This window comes from Spea bombifrons, chromosome 12 (genome assembly GCF_027358695.1).
Source record: "Spea bombifrons isolate aSpeBom1 chromosome 12, aSpeBom1.2.pri, whole genome shotgun sequence".
NCBI lineage: Eukaryota > Metazoa > Chordata > Amphibia > Anura > Pelobatidae > Spea > Spea bombifrons.
In genome coordinates, this window is record NC_071098.1 from 8,602,216 (window position 1) to 8,613,630 (window position 11,415).

Below are 11,415 nucleotides of genomic sequence, written 5' to 3' on the forward strand. Positions count from 1 at the left end.
TGCCCTGGTGGCCCACTCCAGTTACAGTTTGAAAACACTAAAATAAAAAATAAAAAATCATTCACGCTGTTTGATAATGTCCTGGATAGGAACACAACCATTAATACCTTAAAAATGCAGGATTATATTAAATTTAGTAATTTCATTATTCTTGCAAGGTTTTCTTAGGGGTTGGTTATTCAACGGCAACAATGTTTCCCAATAAGGGAAACTATTTTATTTTATTAATAGCTAAAATTGTTTTAGACAAACGCGTGCACGCCTAATCCTTTTCTTCAGCCGATATCATTATTATTACATCATACAATTACTGCTTCCTTACATTTCTTTACTAACCTCTAGCCTATCTTTTTTTTTTAGCACCGTTTAGTTGGTATGGGCTTCTGCGGTTAGTTGCCCCAAGCAAAGCCAGCTTCGATATACCAGTCAGACTGCCAGCGCTAACCTGTTTAGCCCATCTAATCTTAATAGCATTTAACATTATAACGCGGACACTGATAGATTGTGTACTCAACCAGCCTTCGGAAACAAATTAAAAATACATTATCCTGTCCCGTCTACCCCTTTCACAAAAGCAATTAGTTTCGCCCCCCTGTCTAAAAGAAAAAAAGTAGAAGTTTATTTGTGTAAATTCACCCTTAAAGGGGATTGTAATTGTCCCGGCGTTTGACATAAGTAAATTAATTTATTAAAACTACTGTATAGCTTGGGCTTTTGGACAACCAGTTTAATTGTTTTAGGGGTATTTCTATGAAAAGTTTTCTTCATGGCCAGAGCCATCATTATCCGCAGGGCCGGACCGGGGAAGAGAAACCGGGGACTTTAAGGCAAGTGGCCACCAGTTGGATACATGCGGCCGCACACCGCTCTCTCAGTGTGTGGCTACGCATGTCCAGCCATCGGCCACGCACTCAAAGGCCCGTTCTGCCACCGCAGCAGTAGGAAAGGGGAGTTTGGGGCACTATCGGCCGCTGGCCCATCGTTCGTTTGCACATTTGGCCAGTCTTGGCCTGATTAATGATTATTAAGCCTGTTGTGAAGTTCTCACTTTTCCACGTGACCTTAAAAAAGGCTGGCTGAGCCAATCAACAACAATCAGTAACTTAAGAATAGGGTAGAGAAACCATAATGGGGAGAAATAATCATGCAGCTCTTGAAAACAGGTTATGATACCTTTCCATATGGTAAATATATATAAATATATATAAATATATATATATGTAAGGGGAGGGGGATTAATACATGAATACTTTAACACATTAACCCCTTAATGACAAAGCCCATACATGTACGGGCTCAAAATGCATTGTTTTCAATGGGTTAAGGGACCGCCCATTGTCCTTAAGGGGTTAAATAGTAGAACCTACAATTATGAATTTGAGGAAGGGACAGATCCGCTTTAAAAGGATGCTATCAAGAAATGAAAGTGAATGAATGGTGGAAACTGAATTTTATTTATTAAATACGTTTTTTTTCACTTGCACGCTCATTCTGAATGCGTATCCCAGTCACCAGTAGAGATGTCCTTCTATCTAGATCACTGCTGCACATTCAAACGAACGCATTCATATTAACTAATGACTTTATTATAATTCCTAGTGCAGATAATTCATTTCTGTTCATGATTATACCGCCTCTGTCTGACAAGAAGACTAATGATTGCCATTGTCATTCTCCACTTAGCTTGACTTATCTGTCAATGCTAAATGTCCATGTGAGAGATTATTAAAAGAGGTCTTCGGAGGATGTTGATAACCGAGTATATTAACCCCATAGGTTCCAGGAGATATACCCCAGTAGACATTGCAAACATAAGTTTGATATTCAAACTAAGTGCATCTGGGATCATCAAACAAAATTCAATATACAAATCGAAGCAATACATTGCAAAAACATAGAGAATTGCATTGTGTTTTTTTTAAAACATTTAAATGGAAAACACTTGGTTAGTGAGAATTAACATTTCATGTATTTAAACATTAACATAAACATGCACTTTTCTGCATAAATAATGAATTGCTAAGGGATCTATCCCATCTCCTGCTACACCTCCTTTTAATGCTTTTGTTGCATGGGACAGGAGCCATAGAATAAAAACATTCCTTGATTTCTAGAACATGCATTGATTTAAACTTTTCAAATGATCTCTTATAGACGTCTGCATTCAGATTCGTACAAACTTTAGCTTTAACAAATGTTGGCAATGTCGTGTGTTCATACCAATCTCCAGTAACGAGGAAGATTTCCCCAACGAAACAAACTAAAACAAAAAGTAAAACCGCCTAAAGTTTTTTAAGCTGTAGCTGTCATCCCCCCTTTCACTCATTTTTGGGACTGTTGCTTTTCTTGGAGCCAGACAGGCTTAAACAAACTATGATTAGCATTTTGGGTAATTCCAGAAAATGTGGTTACGGTTCAAAGTAGGTACATGTGTTAAGCATGTATGGTCCAATAAATCTAACAGGTGCTGCTTATCTAAGACACTTTGCCACAGGTAGGCACATCTTTCCTTAATACTGGGTATTCAAGCTAAACATACACCTAATCTTTGGTAAGTTTTATAAAACAAGATAATTAATATGTAAATGACAATTAACCATTTCACAGCCTGTAAGGAAAGTTGTACATAGATTTACCTCTATAGACAAGCAATGATTATATCATAACTTATGGCAGCTTCTATTGCAGGCATTGTGTACAATACACACCCTCCTCCTCCCCTCTCTGCTGTCACTTTCTTCTCTGCAGCTTAGCACTCTCTCACACATTGACCACTGCCCTCTTTTGCTACCCCTCCCATTTCTCCTGTCAGTATTGTCTCTGCAGCTGCAATGGGAGTTCAGAGGAGACCAGAAAGTGTCTGAAGAATGAGCAGGTTGGGGGGCAGATGCAAGGCAGGGGGAGAGTGCCGAGGCATAGACAGGACTGGAGGAGAGTGCAGGGGGCACACACAGAAAGGGAGAGACTTGGGAAATAAATTGAGTTTCCGAATAAAAAACTGAATTTTGTCTGAACCGAAAAGGCAGGGAAAGTAATTTGTTGTCCAAAAACAAATGAGCAAAACAATGGATCACTGTATGAGAATGTTCACTGATTTATTTAAAGAATAGAAATTAGCAATGCCAGCTCTTGGGCCCAGAATAATTCCCATTATTTCACCAATCCATGCACGTGTCAGTTTTTTTTATAGTCATCATACAATATTTTTTTTAGTTCTTTTATATAATTCATTAGCATTTTAATAATACCTTGCAGATAATACGCAGAATTGAATTGTGGCTTTTAGTCTTGTTGCCAGAGAAGACAATAATTTGTATTGTATATTATCCGGCTTTTGTTTTTATTTCACCAACAAATTTGGAAACTGGACTTTTAACCCTATAAGTGACAACAGAGTTTGCACTGCACAAACCTGTAGCACTTAAATGTTTCATTCTCTGATGATGTGAGCATAAAACAGGAGCATAAAAGATTCTGAAATGTTGCTTTGGCCTTCTAGTTATTCAGCGTGTAATGCAAGCAGCCGACAGCTGACACATTATGGGCCAAGGCTTGTATGATTATTTACATTTACAGAAATAAAGATTCATAGCCCATAATGTCACCCTCTAGATGCAATGTAATTTAGAAAAGAGCATTTCAGTAATCACTCCCAGCAAGTGAATTGTAACAACAGCTATTATAAGGCAGGAATACATAATGTATCAAGATGGTTATATCGGAACATGCTTGCTCTAATTTCACCAGAGGGTGACTATATTTTAATGACCCTTATATCAAGTCATCAATAACCATCATACTCCAGCTCTGCATAAAAGCAGATATATAACACAGTCTAATTCACAACATTTGAGAAAAGGGAATTGCATTGCCTATTGTGAATTCTGAACTAGAATATATGGCTCAATAGGTCCCCAGACATGATGCCTAATTATCCAGCCTCATTAAGACACTAAGCCTCAGTGCTAAGAACTACAGTAAAAAAAAAGTCCTGGGTAAGCTGGTGGATCGTTCTCTTCACCAACTCTCCCCTCTGTACCTTTACAGGTAGGGGAGGTAAAAAAACTCACCATGGCTCTTAGACACATAGGTGGCCCACTATTGGCCCTTGCGGAATAAGTGGGATCTAGGCATCTTCATATTTTTTTTTAACCTTTTTTACGGGGCATTAGTTTTTTCATTATCATTTATTATTTCACTACCCGCCGATCAGATAACTCTTTCCAGGCTGATTACTCAGGGTCCTGTGGAGCTGGTAATTTGGTACACGGATAGCTGGGGTTCCTGGATGCAATAAAGTCACAAATGCTCTTCTGAATTCTTGCCAGCAAACCTTTAATTTATTTGTTTTTTATTTTAGGACTGCAATTAAGGGTTGTAGTAAATGGAGTATATTCGGAGCGAGGTCTTGTTACCAGTGGGGTACGTCAGGGATCTGTACTTGGACTCGTTCTGTTTAGTATTTTTATTAGCGATATTGCAGAAGGTCTTGATTGCAAGGCATGTCTTTTTCCTGATGACACAAAGACTTGCAACAGGGTTGATGTTTCTGGAGGGATATAAGCCAAATGGCAAATTAGTTAGGTAAACTGGAAAAATGGTCACACTGAAGTCACTAAATCACCACCTAATCAGTGTTCCTTCTAAGGTGAGTAGTCTAGTATGGGAAACATATGATTAGCATAACTATTTTTCATGGTCGCCACACTTACGTTTAAGTGCTGGGTAGGTCACTTTAACAGGAATAATGGAAGATAAAAGTCACGTCTCAGCATTGTGTGGTCATGGACTTCATTAGTGACATGAAAATGTCTATTTTAAGATTTACCGGCCAATAACTGTTCCGAGGGAGCTTCGTGTCTCAGTTGCTTTGGTTTATAGGCTATTTCGTCTCCAGACATCTGGCAGGGAAGTTTTTAAGGGCCGTCTTAGAAAGAGAGCAGGTGAATTCATCACGGAGTTAGCATTTGGAAATGTTCTTCTAGAGCACATATTCTGGAAAGATTCTTTGTTGAGGAGCAGGGATCTCTCAAATCACCTTGGTAGATACGTGATATATTTATTGGTCCCAATATACCCCCCACTTGGTGCCATGCCACCAGCTCGCCAACCTCTTACATATCTATTTACACCAATCAGCAATCTCTTAACTCCTATTCACTAATTATGACTAATTAAAGAGTCCAACAGCCAGAATTCACAAGGGTATAAAAAAGTAATGACTGTGTTACACTCACCTCCACCCGAAAGAGTAAATCAAACACGATTAACTAGGACGAATCTATGTGGATGGTGCACACAGTAGCTATTATGAATAATAAATGATAAAAGATGATAGCTTGAACAGCAAAACGTTTTCTTCTGGGGTTTTTTTCTGTCTCCTACGGGCAACATAAAAATTCTCATATCCTACAACTGCTTTATGGAAATAAAGCGATGAGGGCAGCCATGTTAATAATTGGCTTTTTAAAAAAAGGCAAGACAGGCTCACGAGATATTATCTAGCGTTATATTAGATATTGTGTTCTGGGCATTTCTTGTTACTGTTGCGACTTTTTTTTTTTCCTGTAGCATATTACAGAATGACCTCATTTATAACAAGTTCTTAGTTTCTTAAGAATAATACTGTTTGAACAAAAGTAGTTTGTGATGAGACAATCAAAAGATTGCACTTTAGAAGAAAAGGTATCGAAAGTTCCGGCATCAGGCGTCTTAGTCTGAATTAAGGTAATCCTGTGATGTGCCCCTTTTTCATAATTATAAATATATCATAAATATAATAATTGTATATGTGACGTAATCGGACGCTCGGACTGCTGTATCAATCACTGATATATGAACGTCGCTCTCCTCCATCATCATCTCCGGGTAAATATTTCCAGGTCTTCTCTACCAGGTGCCTCCTAGCTGGACCCACATCATCTTTACCCTCCTCTGCTTGTCCTGGATGAGCTTAGGGGATTTTTCTTTATGACTGCCCCATTATAGGATCCTTTGAAATGTTTAAAATCTTTTGTGTTGGAAATGTTACATATGCACAGGTTTTCCAAGTGATAAAGCATTCTGAACGCTTCTTATGTCGATCACCATGTTATGATTGTTTTCTGGATTTAAAGGGATGCTCCATCATCCCAAAGAGTCTCGTCGACAAAGAATACATACTACACATGAGGTCTCGGTTGACCCCACAGTACCCCTGCCAAGCCACGGTGGAGTTGGCTGGCAGATAGTATACCACGCGGGCACACGGAGCAGGAGATGTGTTCAGCCGGGGGCATTCTGCGGAATATCTCCATACATTAGCACGGGGGTCCACACAAACATGTTAAAGGACCGCTCAGTTATCATATGCATTAAAGTACATATGGTGGCCGGAGCGTTCCTTTAGTTGTGAGATTTAAGCATGTTATTGGTTATTTATGAGTGAAAATGAAGATTTTTGTTCCATCCTGGAATAACGATTACCAGACATTTCTTTGTCCTTTACATGGTTTACGGCTACCACTCCAATCAGTCATATCATTTCGTATTGACAAGTGATCATCGGGTTTTTTCCCAGAAGGAGTTAAATCTATTAGTTCAGTGACAGCTCAGGTGGGAGGTTATTGCTTTAATAGACTCTAGGTGGGAATTGTCCTTGTACCCCGATGAGTGGCAGATTGCATAGAATTCAGTGGGAGGAAGCTCAATGTACTCCGAGGCTCGTCTTCGCTGCTCACATCCCCTGATTGATGAAATAGTAATCAGTTTTCCCTTTGATACAGAGTAACCTACATTAAAAGTTTCAGGCACCCTATAAGGCACTTTCCATGTTCGTCGGGCTTTGTTTCTTGACGTGCAGCATGTATGTTCCTTGTCGATGCGAAATATGCATGTTGAATCTATTAAATTAAGGGTACTGATCACCTTAATTCATTCCAGCAGCTCTGTGCACACGCTGTCCAGGCTGGGGTAATGGGGGAGAGGCCGTCTCGCTGGTGCATGCTGCGGCTCCACCATTTTGCGGCCAAGAGGTCAGAATTTTGCAGACGGATTGTGGAATCATTTTTGCCCCTCTCTTTCTCCACAGATCGGGGAGGGCGGTGTCATTGGAGGCTCAGCTCTTTTTTGGAGCTGATACTGGGAAGAAGCAGATGAAGAAAGAAGACAGAAGAAAGAAGAACAAGAAGAGGCAAGAGAAGAAGCAGAGCTTCTGAAAAGGTTACAGGGACATGGAAGCGGCTGACGCAGAAGGTAGGGAGACATTGAGATAAAGCATGAGAGAGAGTGAGAGAGTGGATGATAGAGTGAGAAGGCTGGATGCGTGAAATTTTAGGGGGTATCATACTAGGCAATTAATTAGGGGCTAGATTAATAGATGTTACCCAGTGCAATCCGGACAGAATCTCTTTTCTTAGGGCTCTTTACTTTGGTCCCAGGTCCCTGCTTTACTCTTTGAAAACACTCAGATTCTAAATTCCTAATAAAAAAAAATAAAAAAAAAATTCTTACAAAATTCTTTTCTTTTTCCTTCATTCAAACCAATGTATTTTTAAATTTAGAGTATTAAAAAAAAAACAATTCTACCTTGGGCACCGAAGCATGAAAAGAATGAATCAAAAAATATAAAATGAGCCTAATGAGTTACCATTAAGTGTTATATTTCGAGAGCTCTGTGAAAGTGTAAATAGGGATTTATTATTTATAGGGATTTATGTCACAGCACATATATGCAATATCTGGTAAATTTGCTTATAGTAATGCACGGTATTAATTCTCACGGGAGGGGAAATGTATTTTGTAGAAGCTGTGAAAGCGCTGGGAGAACTGGTCTGTTTAGCTTGCGTAATATTAAGTAAATTCCTTTTATTTTGCAATATTTTCCCAGTATCAGCGGAGTGGGGGCAATTTTGTTTTAGTGGACTTGTATACATAGCTGGGTAGGCGAGGGGGCTTTATCAATGAGGCTTTGAGAATAATGTATTTTATTTATGCAAATTCATTTATAAATATATTTTCTGCTGTGTGCATGTAACAAATCTTCTGAGCGGCTAGAAAAGAGGGATATCATGGGAATATGGAGAGAGGGCAGCCTATGGAGCCACTGACTTCTTATTCCATATATATATGATCGGAGGGTATTAATAAGTAATTGCCCCCTTCTCCAGCAGTATGCAACCCACATACTGCAGGGCATAGCAACTAGTGTAGTGTGTCTTGGGAAAAGATGGCCAACGTGATTAGAGGGTAATGTCTGGTATCACATTCATCGAAATGCTTCGAAAGCCTTTTCTATCATGTCTGGGCTTTGTTTTCCTGTAGAAGACCTTGGGTGGCCATCGGAATCACGGGGCAAATGCCGTAGGGTCCATTTTCCAATAACCATACTAAGGAACTTCAAAGGGTTGACTATCTGGAGCTGGGGAATGAGGTCATGGAGGGCTATCTGAGCTTAGGGGTGCGATTAGCTGCATATAAGACAGCCTTTATTGGGTGGCTAGTGGGTGGGAGTTGTTGTGAATTGGGTAGGAGTAGGAATGGTCAAAAGAAGACATTGACTCAGGGAACCGAGAAAGCGCTCGGATTCTCCAGGATTCGGATTCTCTCAATCATGGAGAGTTCCAAGGAGTTCCAGTTACCCATATCATCCATAGCGTTGACCACACTGCCTATGTCATCATGTGGTGTGCAGCCGCTAGGTGATGTAAAAGTGAGTTGTACAGTTGGACACATGGTCTATGTTCTACTGATCTAGGCCCATTTTTAGTCTCAGACTGATTCTATCTTCAAGGCTTTCTCTCTTGTCCTGATAGGGGAGCGCAGTCGATATTGTAATGGAACAAGAGGGGTTATTCTGCATGTTTTCTGACTGCATAATTGCTAGCGGTCATTCATTTTAGATCAGTCCTCGGTCTGACAATTAAGAAATCTGTCCAATTTATTTGTAGTCAATATCTCTAAACTGCAGAAGAAAGATGCTAAGCACACAAAGATATTTTTGTAGGTTACAGACCTTCTCAGGGCTGACCCATCTTTCCATAGATTATCTTATTTACTCAAATTAACGCCAGTCTTTCTTCACTCTTTTTAGTTATTAAAGAGTTACACTGGTCAAAGTGATGACCATCAGCAGCCTTATTAGCAATCTAAGAGAAGCACATCACCCCGTCACACTGCCTTTTAATTTCCTGATTAAATCCAATTTCAGGTTGCTATTTAGTAATTAATAGTCAGTCTAAGTGCTCATTATTTCAATGACACATACTTTCCTAATACTGTTCAATTCCCTCTCTGTGAAGACTCTTGGTCTTGTTAAAGGGATCTTAAGGTGCCGTGAGGACAAGCGGAGGGAGGTAAGATCAGTGTAATCTCAGAGGTTTAGCACGAAAGATGGAGAATGGAGAATGATAGAACATAGAACTGTAGTGCAAATATCGAATAGCAAGCAGTGAATTATACAACCTTTAGTAAGATTGATGAGGAATTTACTGAACTCTAATATCACGATCTCCAAAAACTAAAAGGGTCAACTCTTACATAAACCTCAGAGGTTCTTCCTGGTCAAATTAACACATAGTATCGTTGACATGTTCTTTTTGGAAAATGTTTACTATGTGTAGATTTAAGTCTTTTCCTCCCCTGTCATCTAAAAGATGAATGAATGAATTTAAAAGGAAAATAAAAGGAATGAAAGGAAATAAAGAAAATCTCCCATAAACCGTATGTGTGCTTCATCGCTAAATATATTACAAGGGATTAATTCATGGAGCCTTAAAAATGGGGAGAACCAATTGATGGACCACATTTTCATTGATCTGTTCAATAGATCTTCATGTAGTGGACATCTCCAGCATCAAGTTTTCCTGCCAGGCTCTTCTGGTATTTGGATAGACTCACCCTTTAAATACTATCAAGCACACATCGCAATTGCCCATATTTACAGAGGACAGTCCTGATTTGGGGTCTCTGTCCTCAAAAGGGGCGATCGGTCATGCATAGAAACATCTTTGTGTTTAAAAAGCTCCTTCCGGGGTTCTATGTCTCCGGAAGTGTATGTAATGTCAGGTGTGTCTATGTTCCATGGGAGGTGATCCACTATGTATGTTGTATGATTAAACAAGTCATACATAATACTCTATTTTCTGTATTTTTATCTCCCCGTCGGCACAATCACTCCATCACCGCACCATTTATTTTTCGAGAATACATGTTAATCCTACATGGTTTACCAATTAAAGGGCATCATTTTATTTATTCATCTTGCATTATGCGTTAAGAATAATAAACACGAATGCATATAAAAGCGCGGTGTTGCGGGTTGCTTTGTGTTTGGCTGCTCTACAAGAACATTAAATTATTTTTTTCTGGTTTGATAACCACAGCAAATCTGAATATTGGATTGGCAGAAATAGCGTACATATTTAGTTAAGAAAAATCCATAAACGTGCGCATACAACGATTATGGTAAGAACCAGCTGAAGGGCAAATATTAGAACGGAAGAAAAGTAACCAAAATGAAAATTAAACACAAAAAAGTATTATGTTTTTTTAATGAGATGAAAGTACCAAGGGACCAAAACATTTTTAATGAATAGTCTAATGTCCCTGACACCCACACAAGAAAGCGCTTACACACTCACACTAACACACACAAAGACACTCACACAAACATTACTAGACACTCACACACACATCCAGATACTAAGCCACGGAGAAGCAAAGAAAGAAGACACATGGAGCAGCAGATGAAGAAAGAAGAACAAGAAGATGCAATAAAAAAAGCTGAGCTGTAGGACAAGGAGACAGGGACTCTGCAGCGGCAAATTCTCGGCAGATAATGTAGAGACAAATTCAGAGAGGGAGTGAATGAGGGTGTGAGAGAGAGAGTGGGTGAAAGTGTGAAAAGTGAGAAGAAATTCTACTGAAAATTCAGAGCTCTTTGCTTCGTTGGTTCCTGGGGGTCCGTGTATTTGTGAATTGGCTGTATTGGGGACTTTCCCAGTTTGGGACCAACCATCCCACTGTCTGAGGACTCTTCTGTAATTGGGAGTCAATGGGCAGTCTAAACGTACCACCCTGGGCTCACCTTTGTATGATTATTTACATGTTTATTTATTGTATACAACGGCCAAACTTAGGGTTTAGGAAAAAGTGATAGATCCACTTTTAGTTGCCTGAGGTTTGCTGTCTCTGCTTATTCATCTCTGATCCATCCTGTTGTTTTTACAATCAGAGACCTTCAAGGTCCATAAAACTCAATTCTCAAAATCATTTAACAATAAATAAAGTGATCGATTCACCAGGCTTTAAAAGAATAAATACAAAAATAGTTTCTATTTTATTTATTTATTTATAACCAGAAAAAAAAAAAACATGACATGGAATAAAAAATCACAAATATCCCACTCATAAAATATACATGCTCCAGTGGCAGTG